At 46.6% G+C, this 16,626-nt stretch overlaps 1 protein-coding gene across 3 annotated transcripts in view; it reads right to left on the reverse strand.

Annotated features, from left to right (window-relative positions):
* CELF2 (CUGBP Elav-like family member 2) overlaps window positions 1-16,626 on the reverse strand; it is an 815,242-nt gene that overhangs the window by 374,635 nt on the left and 423,981 nt on the right. The gene's annotated exons all lie outside the window — the stretch shown is intronic.

Genomic DNA, 16,626 nt, shown 5'->3' on the forward strand with positions numbered 1-16,626 from the left:
TCTCCAGAGAATTCCTGCTGCCATGTACCATCCCACAGAGTTCAAGCCTGACTGTTCTGAAACTTGACTCACAAGGGTGTGTCTCATGGAAATTCTACTTTGGTTTGGTGCATGACCTGCCTTCGTAGCAGCCATTTAACAGAAGACATCTTCATACGTGATGGCTGCTGCTGTTCTGTGTCCTATACTTTAACTGAACTTTTCTGTTTTATACTTGTGGCCTGAGGCAACTTCATCACGAAAGTTGCAGTTTGATATGCTAAAAATGATAAATAAGTAAATGGTGTTCCGTTTCCAAAAGAGGGTGGCAGCGGTGGGAAATCGAAGAAATAGTCACAGTTCCCACCTCCCTAATGCAATCCTTGTTCTTCCTCCAGCCTTCCCTGAAAAGGGCAGTTCCTGGGAACGGAGGGGAAGAGCATGCCCCCTCTCCCCACCCCCAGAATAAAATCAACAGGCTATTAAAGACCATACCCATCTACCCCTGTGGTTGCTATATTTACAAGAATATGGCACACTTCCTTTGCCCTTTGTCCAGACCTCCATCTGAAGCCCTGACTGGTTGAAGCCTTTTGCCCTCCTGGCTCAGAACCAGTGTTTGCTAGGGCCACAGACAGAAGCAGAGGGTTCTAAAGAGCTGTGAAGCATGTACTCTCAATTGCAACATCCTTCCTCTGCATTCCCTCTGGGTAATTTTGTCTGGCTCTCCAGCAACCCAAGGCTATGGAACACTCTCAGAAATACCCTAAAGATCATGGTCCTTCCCCACTCAAGCTTCCTGCTCTGTTCAAGAGCACATAGCGAAGGGAGAGGCACATGGGACCTGCAAACCTGTTAGGATGCACAAGAAAGGCCAGCTCCCCACCCAAACCTCCTCCAGGGGATAAACTTGAATGAAGGAGATCAGCCTGATGAGGGATGGCTCCTTGTCCCCACAATCATCCGAAAAGACCCCTCAGGCAACCCAGGATCTGCAAGGGCACAAATAGTCCACATATGAGTGAAACCATATAATGTTTGTCCTTCTCCGATTGACTTACTTCACGCAGCATCATACCCTCCAGTTCCATCCACGTCGAAGCAAATGGTGGGTATTTGTCCTTTCTGAGGGCTGAGTAATATTCCCTAGTGTATATATACCACCTCTTCTTTATCCATTCATCTGTTGAAGGACATTGAGGCTCTTTCCACAGCTTGGCTATTGTGGACATCGCCGCTAGGCACACTGGGGTATAAGTGAGGCCCATCCCCAGTTTAATTGAGAGAAGTGAGCATCACAGTGGTAGTGGGCCAGGATCCTGGATCCAGACCAACCCTAATCCCTTCTGAGCATTAGCCCCTGTGAATCAGTAACTGATATCTGTAATTTCTACTGCATATCCTGTGTGCCTTCATGTTGAGTCAGATGAAGACTGGGACCAAAGAGAAGCTTCTTCTGGCTCATCTGAGCTGGTGAGGCCCAGAGCATCGCACAGTTAATTTGTGTTAGATGGCTTCATGCAAGGTCTGCAGCCTTATCCTAAGGGGTGGCCAAAGAAGAATAAGGAGAGGCTAGCGCTCTGCACAGGGAATCTCCCTAGTTGGAGAGGATGCCTCACTGTACCCTCAGTTTTGTGCCACCTTTCAGCATCTCATGGAGAAGGTAGTTGGCTAAAACAAATGGGAGGGGCTGGTGTTCTCTGCAAAATATTACGTTTATAGGGGGTTTAGGGGGTAAAGGTTTAGGAGTAATGGTAATGGTTGAGGAGTAATGATTCTGTAACCAGGCTGGATTGTCCCACAGGGGTGTCCTTGAAACTACCCTTTGATATGTGTTGGCTTTATGGCACTTCAGTCAATGATGTAGGACAAGTATGTACCAACCAAGGGAAGCACAGACCTAAGTTCTACTTCTGCCCTGAACACAGGCCTGTCCCCCCTAACCATGGAGAACTAATCGAGGTACGAGGGCTCAGTAGTATTGTAAGGATGGTTGCTGGCCCACTCAGTGGCTTGACCAACGGCCTGAGGCAGCCCACAAATGGATGAATGAACCATTTCCCTGAAACACTGGGGAGCATTGGGAAGTCAGTGGACCAGATCATCAAAGTGCTGGAATGGACCTAGACCAAAGGGCTGTTTGTATCACACATAGAAACGTGCTGTGAGAAGTGGGAGGCAGGTCAATGTTCAGAGGACCCTCAGAGAAGGAACCGCATTGCCATGGCTAGTTAGAGTTGGATAACAAAATCCAATGCCTTACTAGTCTAAAGTACTGTTCTCATGGCAAAGGATAAGGATTGCACGTGTGGAGACCTTTCCAAGGTTGCATGGATACTAATGTTCTTACCTAGGTACTGGCCGGGGTGAAACTGGATGTGGCCTTGGGATGTGTTGGGAGGGGACAATTTCAGCCTCCAGTGTTTGCGTGGGCTCAGAAGTAGAGACGCTGACACCATGGCAGACGCCCAGCCTAGGGCCATCATCCCATTGAGAGACAAGTCCTATGGGGTGGCTCTCTACCACGGGACCCTGCGGGTCCCTCTGGGGCTCTCCCTTTGCAGTCTTCTTATGGGGCTGGAACAGAGGATGGAGGGAAGGAGATCCAGAGCTGTGGGGATGGCTGAGCGGAAGGGCTGGTACAGCAGATGAAGGTTTCTTCCACAGGGAACTCTGGGAACTCTGACACTGGCAGTAATGGCCACACCCAGGATTGCAGAGTCCTGACTCAGAAGCAACTGATATTGTCAACTTCTGAATTCTGCTCTTCTTAATGCCTGAAGCAAACCAGACACACTAAAGTAGGAAGAACCGGGAACAGCAGCCAAGCTTATTTGTCTGATAAATATTTATGGAGCAGCTACTCGATGTCAGGTCCCATTCTAGGCCCTGGGGATATGGTAGTGAACAGGAGACACACACACACACACAAATCCCTGCCTCAGTGGCACTAACTAGACTAGTGGGAAGAGACAGACCAAGAAATAAATAAACCAGTAAATACACAGTACGCCCAGGGGTGGTCAATGCTGTGGAATAACGATTGCTAACTCTCACAGAGAACCTCTCTTGGTCAGTGTTCTAAGTCCTTTACATCTGTGAACCTACTCCGCCCTCAACCCTGTTTTACCTCCATTTGATGGATGAGAAAACTGAAGCCTCAAGAGGTTGACGAAACCACCCAAGGTCATGCAGGCTGGGGCAGGGTTGGGCTGGGAGTGGAGATTTTGAATAGGGACATCCTGGGAAGCCTCATAGGGAAGGTGACAGCTGAGCAAAAGCCCACCCAGAGGTGAGGATGGGAGACTATCCCAGGGAAGATCATTCAGTTGCAAACCCTCCAGGCCTGAGGGCGAGGAATAAGGCCGGAGGCCTGTGGCTTTCCATCCGGTGAATCTGAGGGGAGGTGGGGCATGGCCTGCTTTTCCTATTCAAGTTCTTATTGCTGGGCTGGGAATACATGAAGGATTTCGGGGGCAGAGGCCAGGAAACCAGTCAGAGGTTGTTGACCTCCAACAACCCAACAACAGCCCCTGAGGTCAGGAGGCAGGAGGGGGCAGCAGGCCTGAGGCCCCACCGGGCTTGTTCTGAGGTCTGTGTGGACGTGCCCCTGGGCTGTGCACTGTCCACACCGATCCACCGACTTGCAGAGCAGGGTCGGGATACTGTGGACACCAGAGAAAATATGAGTTTTCATTCTTGGCTGCCTCGTGCTCCCCCAAATATTACCGACTGACATTCTTGTTGACTTGCCTACAAGCCAGTCTCGCTTACCCCACCTCACTGTCCCCCGGGGCCCTGATTCCTCCAACTTCCTTCAGCTGGTCCTTCTGCGGGGATACCCTTGACCTCCACACCGCAGCCCTCATGTCTCTAACTCGCACGAGCGCCTCTACGATTCCCTATTTCCTCTCCTGCAGCCCCCACCGGTCCCCAGGGTGGGATTTATAGTTGCACCTCAATCCTCCTTTGTTTTTCCCTTTTTTTCCCAAAGACTTCAATCCCTAAAAATTATTCTGAGACGTCTGCTCTTTCCGTTCCGGCTGCCATGCCCACATCCCTCCTGCTTCCCTCCCTCTGGATGATTTTCATAGTCTCCCAACTGGTTGCTCTTCTCACAGACCCAGCCCTCACTACGGACACTTGGGAGCTCAACCTGGCCAACGATGAGCTGTGACCCTTGCTTCAAAACCCTCAGCTGCTGCTCGCTGCCTGGTGTCTAGGCACACGTGCCCCAGCGGGCAGTCAACAACCCCCAAATACTTCACAATCTGTCTCCGGTGTCATTATCCCCTGTGTAACCTCTGCACACCTACTCCTGTGCAGCATGGGGCTTGTGAGTCTTCTGCACGTTCCTGCCACGGGTTCTTGGAGTCCCTCCCTGTCGTCTACCAGCTTTCTCTGATACCCTCCTCATGAGGACCTTCTTATTCCCCTGAAGCAAAAGCATTTGCTCTCTCTTCTAGAATGATACTTCTCTCATGCATTTGTGGTACCAATGAGGATTTTGTGTCCTATTACACTATTTGTGACCTTGGACGCAGAGATTTGAAGGCATCATTGAACGTCTGCAAGTGTCTAGCAGGGAGGACTCTAGATGCTAGAGACCTAGGTGCTAATAAGTACCTGGGCATAGAACTTAGGCACCTAGGTGCCAGGTACTCACTTATTCATTGATCTCTTTATCCCACCAACACCGAGAGCTAAGCATCAAGGACACAGAGGTAGTAAGATACTGTTCCCCTCTTCAATATGCTTGTTAGGTATTTAACACAACATGAAATAATTTACAAATTATGGGAGTGGTAATCTGACCATCCTCACTTCACAATTATGTTTCATGCTACCTTCTACTCCTGCCCTCATAAATCAAGGTAATTACCTGGCAATCTGGCTGGGCCTTGTAAGGCAAAAGAGCCGTTCATGTCTGTGTCAACTGGTGAACAGAGAGGAGACAAAAAGGGTAAATTACCCTGCTTCCCATCTGTGCCCAATCCGCTCTAAATCTCCAGGAAAACTGTGCTCAGGATCGCCCAAGACAGATCCTTCCAACTGTGCGTGGAAAAGCAGGGTTTTGTGCAGTAGGTAAGGGGCGGCCTACAGTAGGTGTGTAAGCATCTCTGAAACTTCGTGTCGATCTTTTGTTTGAGAGCGAGCCTGTGCACTTCGGAGGGACTTAAAAGGTTACCTTCCCTCCCCCCACTCTACACATAGAGCGCGGAGCGGGGCTCTGAAGGTCTGGCTGTGACATGTGCCGCGCATTTTAGAGATGCTCCGTGAAATGGAAAACACTACTGTTCGCTCAAGCTCGAGCGTGATTCTGGTACCTTCCCGACCTGTTATACAACCACATTTAACATACTGAGATTTGGGACGTCCGTGTGGCTCAGTGGTGGAGCGTCTGCCTTCAGCACAGGTCATGATTCTGGGGTCCTGGGATCGAGTCCTGCATCGGGCTCCCTGCAGGGACCCTGCTTCTCCCTCTGCCTGTGTCTCTGTCTCTGTCTCTCATGAAGAAATAAAATCTTAAAAAAAAATAATAACATGCTGGGATTTAAAAAAAAAAAGTGTTCTCATTGGACAGGAGACTCCACAATGGGGCAAACGAATAGTTGAAATGTCCCCCTAAAACTGAAAACAAAGACCATGTGTGTGGTCAGTGTATTGTGCCGACTAGGAGCCTCTGCAGCGACTGCTTGGGGTGAAACCCCAACTCCAACGCCTACAAGCTGTGTGACCTCAGATGAGTCACCTAACTTCTGTGTGCTCCCTCCCTAAATGGAGATAGTAAGAGTCCCTAGAAGTGTTACTGTATTAAATGGGTTAATATTCAAAAGATGCTTAGAACAGTGCCTGGCAAGCATTAGCACCATATAAGTGTTCATTAAAAAAAAAAAAAAAAATTGGTGGGGGGTGTCTGGGTGGCTCAGTCGGTTAAGCATCTGCCTTTGGCTCAGGTCGTGACCCCAGGGTGCTGGGATCGAGCCCCACATCAGGCTCTGCTCAGCGGGGAGTCTGCTTTTCGCTCTCCCTCTACCACTCCCTCTGCTTGTGCTATCTCAGATAAATAAATAAAATCTTTAAAAAAATTTTTTTTAGACTTTACCTTTTTTTTTTTTCTTTTTAACTTCATCTTTTTTAAGAAAAGCAGCATAGGACACCTGTGCCCATCAGTAACCCCACACAGCACAGGGACCCCCTCACGACCTCAACATTATTGGTAGAATGACTCTCCATTCTCGACGGTCCAGGGGGCAGCCAACATTATTTGTAGGAAAAGGAGAGGAATGAGTTCTGTTGTACACAGTACATTTTTATGCTTACTACTCTCTTAAGCGGAAGGAAGACATCCAAAGAGGGAGAAAAAAAGAGAATCTCTTCCAAACGATACTTGAATAAACCTGAACAAATGAAAGCTCGGTAGGTGCTGCAACCCTGTGCATGGGTGACACACACGCAACAGCATTAATGAGTGTCACGTGCAGCCCTGTGGGGCCAGACATTCCCCAAATTGGCCCTCTTTATGCCTTGTTTCCTCCTTTATGTGCAATTTCATCTTTCTGGGGCCTGCATAAATCTCTCTCAGCCAGTATTATCTTCCCATTAGGAGTGAGCGGCCATAATGACAGCCACCTGTTTTAATGACAGAGCCAGGATGTCATCCTTTTCAGCAGAGTGCTGTTAATCTAAGTAACCTTTCCCTTCAGGAATGCCATCCCCACCCTCACGCAGTGACAAGCCATTTCCAGAGCACCTGTTCCCCCTCTAGTTTTAAAAGGTAAACTCCTCCCCAAGGGGCCCCCTGCCGCTCCCCCCAGCCCAGCCCTGCTGCACTGTTTGTGTGAGCCTTGGCTGTGCCGGCTATGGGGCGGGGAGCGGGGGGAGAGCGGGACAGGGAGACTGCGGCCCAGCCAGCATGTTGACACGCCCTAGTGGCCCGGACAGGGATTTGTCCCCAGAGTTAACCACCACCCTCCCGGGCTTCTGTCCCCGATTGGCTGCAGTCACCGTGGGGCCCTCGGGCCCCCCGCCCCCCTGGAGGTCAGGTGTGAGGCAGCAGCGGCCCCCTGGGGTCTAGCACCAGGGACCCCACCATCAGTCCTTACCATTCATCCCCGTGGGGCCCCTGAGAGCTCTCAGCACCTACAGCCGCTCCCGGGTCACCACCGCTGGTTTGGCACCAGGCACAGATGCTGCCACCATCAGAACTGTCGCGGCCGCCCAGCTACCGCAAGTGCACGTGCCCTCCACTTGCCCGTGGCCTCGACCCGCAGCAGGTATGATGCTGGCCCCTTGTCCCGCCAGCCCAGGACCGCAGGTAAGCCTTGGCACCGCTCTGCCCAAAGGCCATGGTGACACCGGGGAGCGTGTGCCAGGGCCTGGCAGGGAGCGGGTTCGGATCCTGCCTTACCTGCTCTCCTCCCTCTCTTGAACGCCTAGGTCCTGACCCTCCTCCCAGGCCCAGGCTGAGTCGCACCTCTTCCATGAAGCCTTCCCAGACTGCTTGCCCTGCTCCCTTCCTGGCCATGCTGGGAACTCTTCCCCTCTTCCCATTCCTCTTCTCTTGTCTGGACGGCTGTGCACGCCTCCTCGTCCCACTGCCCAGGGGCAGGTGGCAAGGCAGGAAGGAGGGCGAATGCAGTGAGTTGTCTCTACCCACCATCTCTAACCTCCTCCGTCCTGCCCTGCATCAAGCTCGTCAACAGCACCCCTGCTCCTGGGCCACTGGCCTCCCGTCCCAGGCTACTCTTGGGTGGAATGTCTAGGAGACACACCGATGCCACCAGTCACACACTGCGCTGAATCCACAGGTACCGTTGCTGTCTTCCATCCTGCTTAGATGGAAGTGTTGGCTCTTTTCTCTCAGGCTGACCTCTCTACCTGCGCTCTGGGTGCTGCACCCTCCTGCCTTCCCAAGGACTGCTCCCCTTTCGCCCACCGTCTCTGCTGATTCCTTCTATGCATTTAGACATGTGTACGCCTCTCCTGACTTTAACAACCCTCCGACCTCAAAGCCCCTCATGTCCCACCAGCCTCTCTCTTGGCCCCTTTGATGCTGAGCTTTTTGAATGAATTTTCTAGACTTGCTCACTTTCGACTCCCTTTTAAATCCACTCCAATGGGGCTACCTTCTTGGCTCTTGGTCAAAACTTGTGCTGGAAACCCCAACCCCCCTGTTCCTGAGTGCAGGTAATTACCGAGGGGCTAGCCCAGGCTCTCTGCCCTTCACGTGCAAAATACCTACCCCGGGTCAAATATGCTCCCAAGCTTCAAAGGTCATCAATTTGCTCATGACTTCTGAAATTATATTTATATCCACACTGAGGGAAGTAGTATTTCAAGAAGAAGGAAATGGTCCACGATATCAAATACTGCCAAGAGGCTCAACAATATGCATGCTGAAGTGTCACTGCACAGGATTGGATTGAGCTGTACACAAGTCACTGGCAAACTCTGTGAGGTTCCGTTGGTGGGAACAGGAGCAGAGCTCTCACTTTGCAGATCGACTACCTAAACCCAATGAGGTGATGTGGCTAAGGAGGCTCAAGGTCAGACATCTAGACAGATCCAGGACTAGGACAGACTCTTGACCCTCAGTTCAATATGTGCCCAAGACATACTGGCTGAATCATTTCATCGGGAGTATAGTCTGGGCTTTATTACTCTGGTGTCAGCAGAACCCTCCCCTTTGGGCCATGGCCAGGCCACCCTGAGATGGTCAAGTTACAGAGTCAACCCATTCAGAAACCATCTGGGGTAGGTGACAGAACTAGTTTTTTGAGAACAGTGTTTTGCCTAAGGCTCTAGAGTTCCAGAGCATCCCTCCCTATTTCCCCCTAAAATCCAGTCCTATGTTAGGTACCCTATCGTTACCTACTGGAATCTGCTCATTCTAGTAAGAAGAATATACTTCTCTCTCTCTCTCTCTCTCTCTCTCTTTTTTTAAGATTTTACTTATTTACTCATGAGAGATATACAGAGAGAGGCAGAGACATAGGCAGAGATGTGGAACTCGATCCCAGGACCCTGGGATGATGATCTGAGCTGAAGGCAGAAGCTCAATCACTGAGGCACTCAGGGGCCCCAAGAAGTGCATACTTACATTCCTGTTATCTATCTAGATCCCAAATCCACACGTTTTTTTCCTTTCAGAGCTCAACCAACTCTTTCTTCAGTGCCATGTGGGAGTTCCACCTCTCGCAGGGAATCCTTCCTAGTGATACATAACTCATCATTCCCTAGAGCAGACACAGAGTCCTGTCCTGAGCCTACACTTGCCTTCAACTTTGGTTCCTCCTTAGCCCTGGTGGGACAATTTTCAACTATTAGAGAAATAATTAACGATCATATTTTTCTTGGACCTATGATTTCTTTCTTCTTCAGCAGCAAGGTATTATGAATTGTCTTAGAAAACAACATTTAAACTACAGCAAAAATAAATAAATAAATAAATAAATAAATAAATAAATAACCCACTCTCCATCAGATTGCAGTTTGGTATCATATTTGTGTAGGCAGCTTCTATAATGGCCCCCAGTGATCCTTACCTCCTAGTATTTGTGTCCTTATACAATCCCTCTTTTTAGTATGAGCTAGATCTTGTGATTCATTTATAATGAGAAGAATACGGTAACAGTGATAGGATGTCACTGATGAGATTAGGTCACAAAAAGACTGTGACTTCCATACTGCTGGCCATATCTCATATCTGACTACAGTGGAAGCCACCTTACCTATGGAGAGGCCCACATAGCCAGGAAGTGGGTGGAGGCCCCAGTCAACAGAAAACTGGGCAGTGGAGCCTCATTCTAACAGCCCATAAGGGACTGAATCCTTCCGACAGCCACGTGAACTATCTTAAAAGTCTTTCCCCAGTTGAGTTTTCAGATGAGATCATGACCTCAGCAAAAAACCTCACTTGCAGCTTTGTGAGAGATCTTAAAACACATGCCCTCAGCTAAGCCACGTCCAGATTCCTGACCAGAGAAACTGAGATAACACATGTATGTTGCTTGAAGCTGCTAAGTTTTGGGGTAATTTGTTACACAAAAACAGGTTTGAGCATAAGGAAGACACACATCCAAGACATTTCCCGCCACCCCTAAATCCTAAGTCAAAATGGAGATAGAGAAATGCATTGCTGAAATTTGAACATGATGACAAGTGTGGTGTTAGTGAAGGTCATTTGACTTTTGATTTCCAAGGTTAAAACTATTAAGAAGAAAATATCGTTCAGTTCCCACCATCCCAACAGAATAAATGGAGGAGATAATTAGTTGTCACTTGCCTGGTGTCACTTGTTTGTTTTATGTAGCTGTTCTGGGCAGATGGAAAGTGAGTCTAGCATCCAAGTGCAGCGTTAGCATTAATGAATTCCCAAAATATTCTTTTTTTTTCTGGGGTAAATTTACTTTCTAACTACCACCATTGCCAACCAAAAAATTAAATCAATAAATCAGTATGAGGAAATTGTCAGGAGCTAGGAGTCCTGCTAGAAGAAAGCAAGTGTTTATGGGTTGAATTCCCGGAGCACTCTGTAACCGGCCTGCCACCCAATTCCAGGGCCATCAGAGGCCCAGAGAGAGAGGGAGCCACAGGCCCGGCGGCACAAAAACAATTCAGTACTCTAGGTTCATGTGGGCCTTAGTGTCTTTGTGGCACATTTCTCTGCTACTCAGGGAAAACAAAAAACAAAAAACAAAAAATAATCACTGCCAAACTCTTTTTGCTTGTGTTTCTGTTTCTGGCAAGGAATAAGTATTTCTAACTTATTAACTCTTTGTGAACACAAACTCTGCCCGTTTGATACTGCTTTCTGGCGTGCCCCCTTTGTCTTCTGGTGTGGTCTGTCTACAGCAACATCACTCATGCTCCAGAAAAAGAGACAAAAGAGCATGCATGCGTGGACTCGAAGTTATGAAGTTAACACAGTCATCATAGTGAGAGAGGGTTGTATGGTAGACAAATGGCCCTTTGAGGTCTTTTACACATTCACTGAATCAAGGAACAATCATGAGTGTTTCAAGAGTTACACATGATCAAAACCAGCAAATAAAAAAAAAAAAAAAACCAGCAAATAAGCCAAAAAAAAAAAAAAAAAAACCCACACAAAACAGAAAACAACAACAACAACAACAAAACCACTTATTTTGGGAAGGAGGTCCTCCCTCCAACCCTCCTCCCAACATACATAGATACCACACACACACACACGCATTCATATCCATGCTTGGTTAAAGAGAAACACTCTCAGGTGGTAACTACCCACATAATGAGAATGATCAAAATAATAATTGCAAGCAATAAATGCTATTTCTAGATATTTCTATGCTTAGCACCATGTATTTGAAACATCTGTGTGATTTACTGAATGCTGCACTCTTCAAATACGTCAGCAGGATGGAAACAAAGCCATTGGTGTTGTACTGAACATCCTGCTATCTGCAAACATCCAGGTAACCAAAGCAATGTCTCCATTGTTGTCTAGATGCTAGACATTTGCTGTCCCCACCCCTCTTCCCGCCTCCAAGAAGTCTGTCATTTCCCATTTCCCTGTTTTCTAGTCCAGAACTTAGCACGGATGAGCCACACAGTGAGCTCCTCAACGATTCACTAATCACTAGAAATTGACTGGAATGTTGGAAACTAGTATATACTAAATGATCAAAGACAAACAGACGGTCCACCTTTTTAAAAATTAAGGGATAGAATGTAATGGTTGATGTTCTAAGTGGAAGTCCCCAGCGCACCTGCCTTTAGAGTTGAGGTAGTTGATACATGGAGCTATTGGCTCTGGTGCTTACCCTGTCCTTCCTTTGTGCATCTCCACATGTATAATAAATCCGGCTAGCCTAAAATTTAGGTATTAGCTTGGGTACCTAAATTAGAAGTAAAGCACCATGTGAAAAAATCTCTTTGGGGTGCCTGGGTGGCTCAGTCAGTTAAGCATCTGACTCTTGGTTTCTGCTCAGCTCATGATCTCAGGGTCGTGGGATGGAGCCCCATATCAGGGTCTGCTCAGCATGGAGTCTGCTTGGGATTATCTCCCTCTGCCCTTCCCCATTACTCACACTCACTCACTCGCTATATATATATATATATATATATAAATAAATAAATCTTTAAAAAAATCCTTCTCTCTAATCTTTGATGTATGGATGTTGTAGTTGATAACCTATAGCCTATGCTGGCTTTTCCAAACCTATGTGAGTCAAGTATTTTTCTCCCTCCCCTTCTCTCCTTCCTTCTTTTACTCACTGAATAAATATTTATTAAACATCTGCTAGGTTCCAAGCATTATAACGAGTGCTGGGAATATAAAAGTGATGCGCTAAGATACTGTCCATGTTCTGCTTTAATGCCCTCAGTTTGTCCCCTGGGTCACCTGCAGATGCTTCCCTAGAAGCCTGTGAATTTCTGCCTCATTCTGTCTTTCAGGGAATGAAAGAGCTATTTTTCTGGCCTTTTGGAGAGCTTGGCCTGAGCATGGGGAAGATGAAGTACCCAAGAATGATGCTCGCAGAGTAACATAAACCATGGAAGGATAAGGCATTATGGACAACAGCCCAGCTGGCTCACCTCTCACTGGGACAGTGTCCCACAGGTGCCCGGTGTGCATGGGTCACTGCCAGGCAGTAACCCACCTATGAGCATATGCTTACTGGCTGTCCTCCTTCCCTGCATCACTTCCCCTCTCCCTCATGTCCTTGGATTCCTCTCTTTGGATTCAGTATTAGCTTTGGGGGAAACTCATTGAACGTACAAACTCCCTGGGGAGACATAGAAAAGTTACCAAATTGTCACAAAACTCCAATTTTTTTTTTCCAAGTAGGAAAATAGCCGAATGCTAAACTCATTCAGATCGAAGATCATCTAAACCTAAGCTGCCTGGTATGTCTGCAATGGTATTTTTAACACATCCCTAAGTGTCACGAAAATCCATAAAGTATTCATTCTAGTGAAATTTGAAGGACGTAGAAAACACAGGCATATTCTCTGAAAGAATTATCGTGTGATGCCTCAAATAGAATGCACTTGCATTTTTCATTCTCTAAATTTAAAGATAATCCTTTGGCATTTGGGTCTTTGGACTGGCTGTGCTGCTCTGCTTTTTGTGAAAGCTAAATAACATTTCCTATTCTCCAAAACAATAGGAGACCCTGAATCAAACCAATTCTACTTCGTAAACTTTACTTGAATGCTATTTTTTTTATCAACATCACAAGTCTATTAGAAATCAAAGAACAGCTGGCTTTTCACTAAAGTGATTATTTTTTCATTATTGAATTCTGAATATTCAGTGTTACCTGTCTCTCTCTCGCTCCCTCTCTCCCTCTTGAGTCTTTGCAAATTAGATTGCTATATCCAAGACACCTCACTTTTCTTCAGTAAAGGGGACAGGATGAATAGGAATAGAAGTAGAAAGAGAGAGACAATATTACTTCTATAATACTTTTCAGCTTCACACGGAATGAATAAAACAAAGACAATTTTAACATCTGCACAGTCAATAAATGTCAGTTTCCAGAAATCAGTTTCATGGCCCGTGAATTGACTGTAGTGCTGAAGCTGATTCCTGAATATGAATATGAATATACATATATTCATACTGTCATACTACCTAGACTTACACAGTCTACAGTCACTGTGCAGAATGGGAATATCTGGGAACTCAATTACTTGACATAAATAAGACTTCATATTTGCAAAATAAAAACTTTCTAATAGCCAAACTTCTGGTCTCTCCTTCGATGATAGCTACTTGTCATAAACTCAGAATTGAAAGTCAGATCTTGATTGATATTATATCCTAAACTCGTACAGGCTTGATAATAGAACACTGCCTTTATTTAGTTCTTTTCAATCTGCAGGCTTCTACAGTGGTTTTATAGTTACTCAGAGTTTGAAAAGAAATTACTCCTGCAGTGGCAGTTTCCAAAATGCTTTTGTGGCGTCTTCTCAAAAAAGTAAATAGTGACAAGCCAACCAGAGATAAGGTAGGACAGTAGGAATAAAAGCATCAACTCCTGAAGGCATGGATTAGAATTTGGCAAGTGACTGTTACTTCTTTCAAACAAAATGTGGCTGATGGTTCTGTGGTCCGAGGACTGGAAGCCTTAGGACTCCTCTGGGAACTTATTAGAAATGCAGAAGGTCAGGTCTCACCATGAGCCAACTGAATCAGAATATGCATTTCAACAAAACCCTCTGGTGACTTACATGTACCCGAAGACTGGAGGAGCTCTACCATACAACATGACATCATGTGGTATAAATGGAAACACTGAAAATGACATTTTTGTTCTCAAGGCCAGGTAGGGGAATGGGAAAGAAGTTACCAGAGAAGTGCTGGAGAGGGGGGACGTACAGACAACCAGAAAGTAAAGGGGTTTCTAGGCCTATGCCTCTCCCCCACTCCAAAACAAGCCCTGAAATGATAACTGGACTCCATCCATACCAAGCAAATACCAGCTTGCCCAGCAAGCCCAAATTGTGAGGTCATGAGGACTCTCTAACACTCAGTCTATTATTCATCTGATAAACAAGGAGATGACACAAAATAAACTCCATCTAGCTCTAAAGTCCTCTCATTCAACATACAAAAAAGTAACAAGCTAGGGTACATAGTAGGGGCGAGAACGTTCACATAGCACAAGGCGATTTTCACAATTCGGGTGCACATTACTTTGTGATCCTGGGAGATTTTTACATTAAAATGGGATTATTGTTCCACTGAGTAACTTTTTTTTAAGGCTTAAAAAAAAAACATTTATTTGTGGAAAATTTATTTTTGTAGTGAGTGAGAGTAACCATGTCTTTATCCTTGCTCCTTCTAAAGGTCTTATTGCTTCTTTCTACTTTCTGAGAGTCAACCACACTGTACCCATGGACCAGAGAAGGGAGAGAATCCAGCCAGAGGTGGAGAGGAAGAGAAAAGAAAGAAGTATGCAAGCACTCGCTGCATCACTGGGCGGAGAAGTCATGGTGCCCGCTCTGACTTCCTCTTGCACTCCAGACCTCGGTTCTGTCACGGGGTCTCACTTCTCCATTCTAAAGTAATGCAGTCGTCCCCCCTTATCCACCGGAGGCACATTCCAAGATCCCCAGAGGATGTTTGAATACTGGGTAATACTGATACTTGATACTTGGATAATACTGAACCCTATATACACTGTTTTTTCTATATGAATACACCTGTGATGAAATTTAGTTCATAAATCAGGCACAGTGGGCATCTGGTTGGCTCACTGGTTGAGTGTCTTCCTTTGCGACTCAGGGTGTGATCCCAGGATCCTGGGATCGAGCCCCACATCGGGCTCCCTGCAGGGAGCCTGCTTCTCCCTCTGCCTATGTCTCTGCCTCTCTCTCTGTCTCTCATGAATAAATAAATAAAATCTTTAACAAATCAATCAATCAATCAGGCACAGTAAGAGATGAACAACACTAATGAACAATAAGGTAGAAGAGTTAAAACAAGATACCGTAATACAAGTTACGTGACTGTGGTCTCTGAAAATATTGGATTGTACTGTACTCACCCTCACTCTTTTTGTGAGGATGTTGAGATGATAAAATACCTGTGTGATGAGCTGAAGCGAGCTGAATGATGTGGGTGTTATGACAGTGTGAGGCCACAGCTGCCCTTCTGACCATATGTCAGAAGGAAGATCATCTGCTTCTGGATGTGGTTGCCTGCGAGTATCTGAAACCATGGGGAGTGAAACCACAGATTAGGGGAACTACTGTCCCATCCTTTACTGTGGCTAGAATGGGAACAGAATGCTTTAATCGACACAAGCATCTCTGTATGATGTTTGAATGGCCACACACATCGATAGACAAAATCTAAAATCCACGTGGTTCCACAAGCCCTGGGCTGTCAGCTACCAGGGACCCTCTCTGTGACCGATTTTCCCTTAACTGTTAGACCTAAAGTGGCCCCGAAGCCTCCCCAAACGAATCTCTGCTCTTCCATAGGAAATTTTACTTTATAATATCTAGGCAATGCCCACAGTCAGGTTACAAAATAAACAGCTAAAATGTTGCACCAGTGTTGGGTTTCAATTCACCGTGATAGTAAAGAGAAACTCTTGCATCATGGAAGTTGAACTCGGATCGAACTTTCTCAACTGAGCACTGTCGGCTGCCAGGGGCTCCAGGCGAGCACCCAGAAAAGATAAAACTCCAGTCCTGATGGAATTAGCCAAGCAGCACCAGGCCAAGGCCAAATGAGAGCAGGCGGTTTACACCACTCTGTTGCCAACAGAACCCCTCTAACAGTATTACGTACCAAATTTTCACACTGAATGTTGGGACAAGATGGCCATTGAGGTGGGTGTTTAAAAGGAAGGTGTGGTCGAATATGTGAAACACCCTAGAGAACTCTTTCTTTACTTTATTTCCCTGAGACATTGCCAGGATGACTTAGAAACCATTTAAATATTACGCTTATCTCTGCTTCCACATTCCTCATCCTCGAGGCCTCCCTATCAAACTTGCATCTTGCTTAACTTGGCGAGGGATGCCACTAGGAAAGACAACGGCAAAGCCCGTTTGTGGATATGAAAGGACAACAGAACTTTCATGCAAACAACTCCCAAGACCACCAGGAACGTTCATCTGGATATCTGGCCTGATCCCAAACTC

This window comes from Canis lupus, chromosome 5 (genome assembly GCF_048164855.1).
Source record: "Canis lupus baileyi chromosome 5, mCanLup2.hap1, whole genome shotgun sequence".
Lineage (NCBI taxonomy): Eukaryota > Metazoa > Chordata > Mammalia > Carnivora > Canidae > Canis > Canis lupus.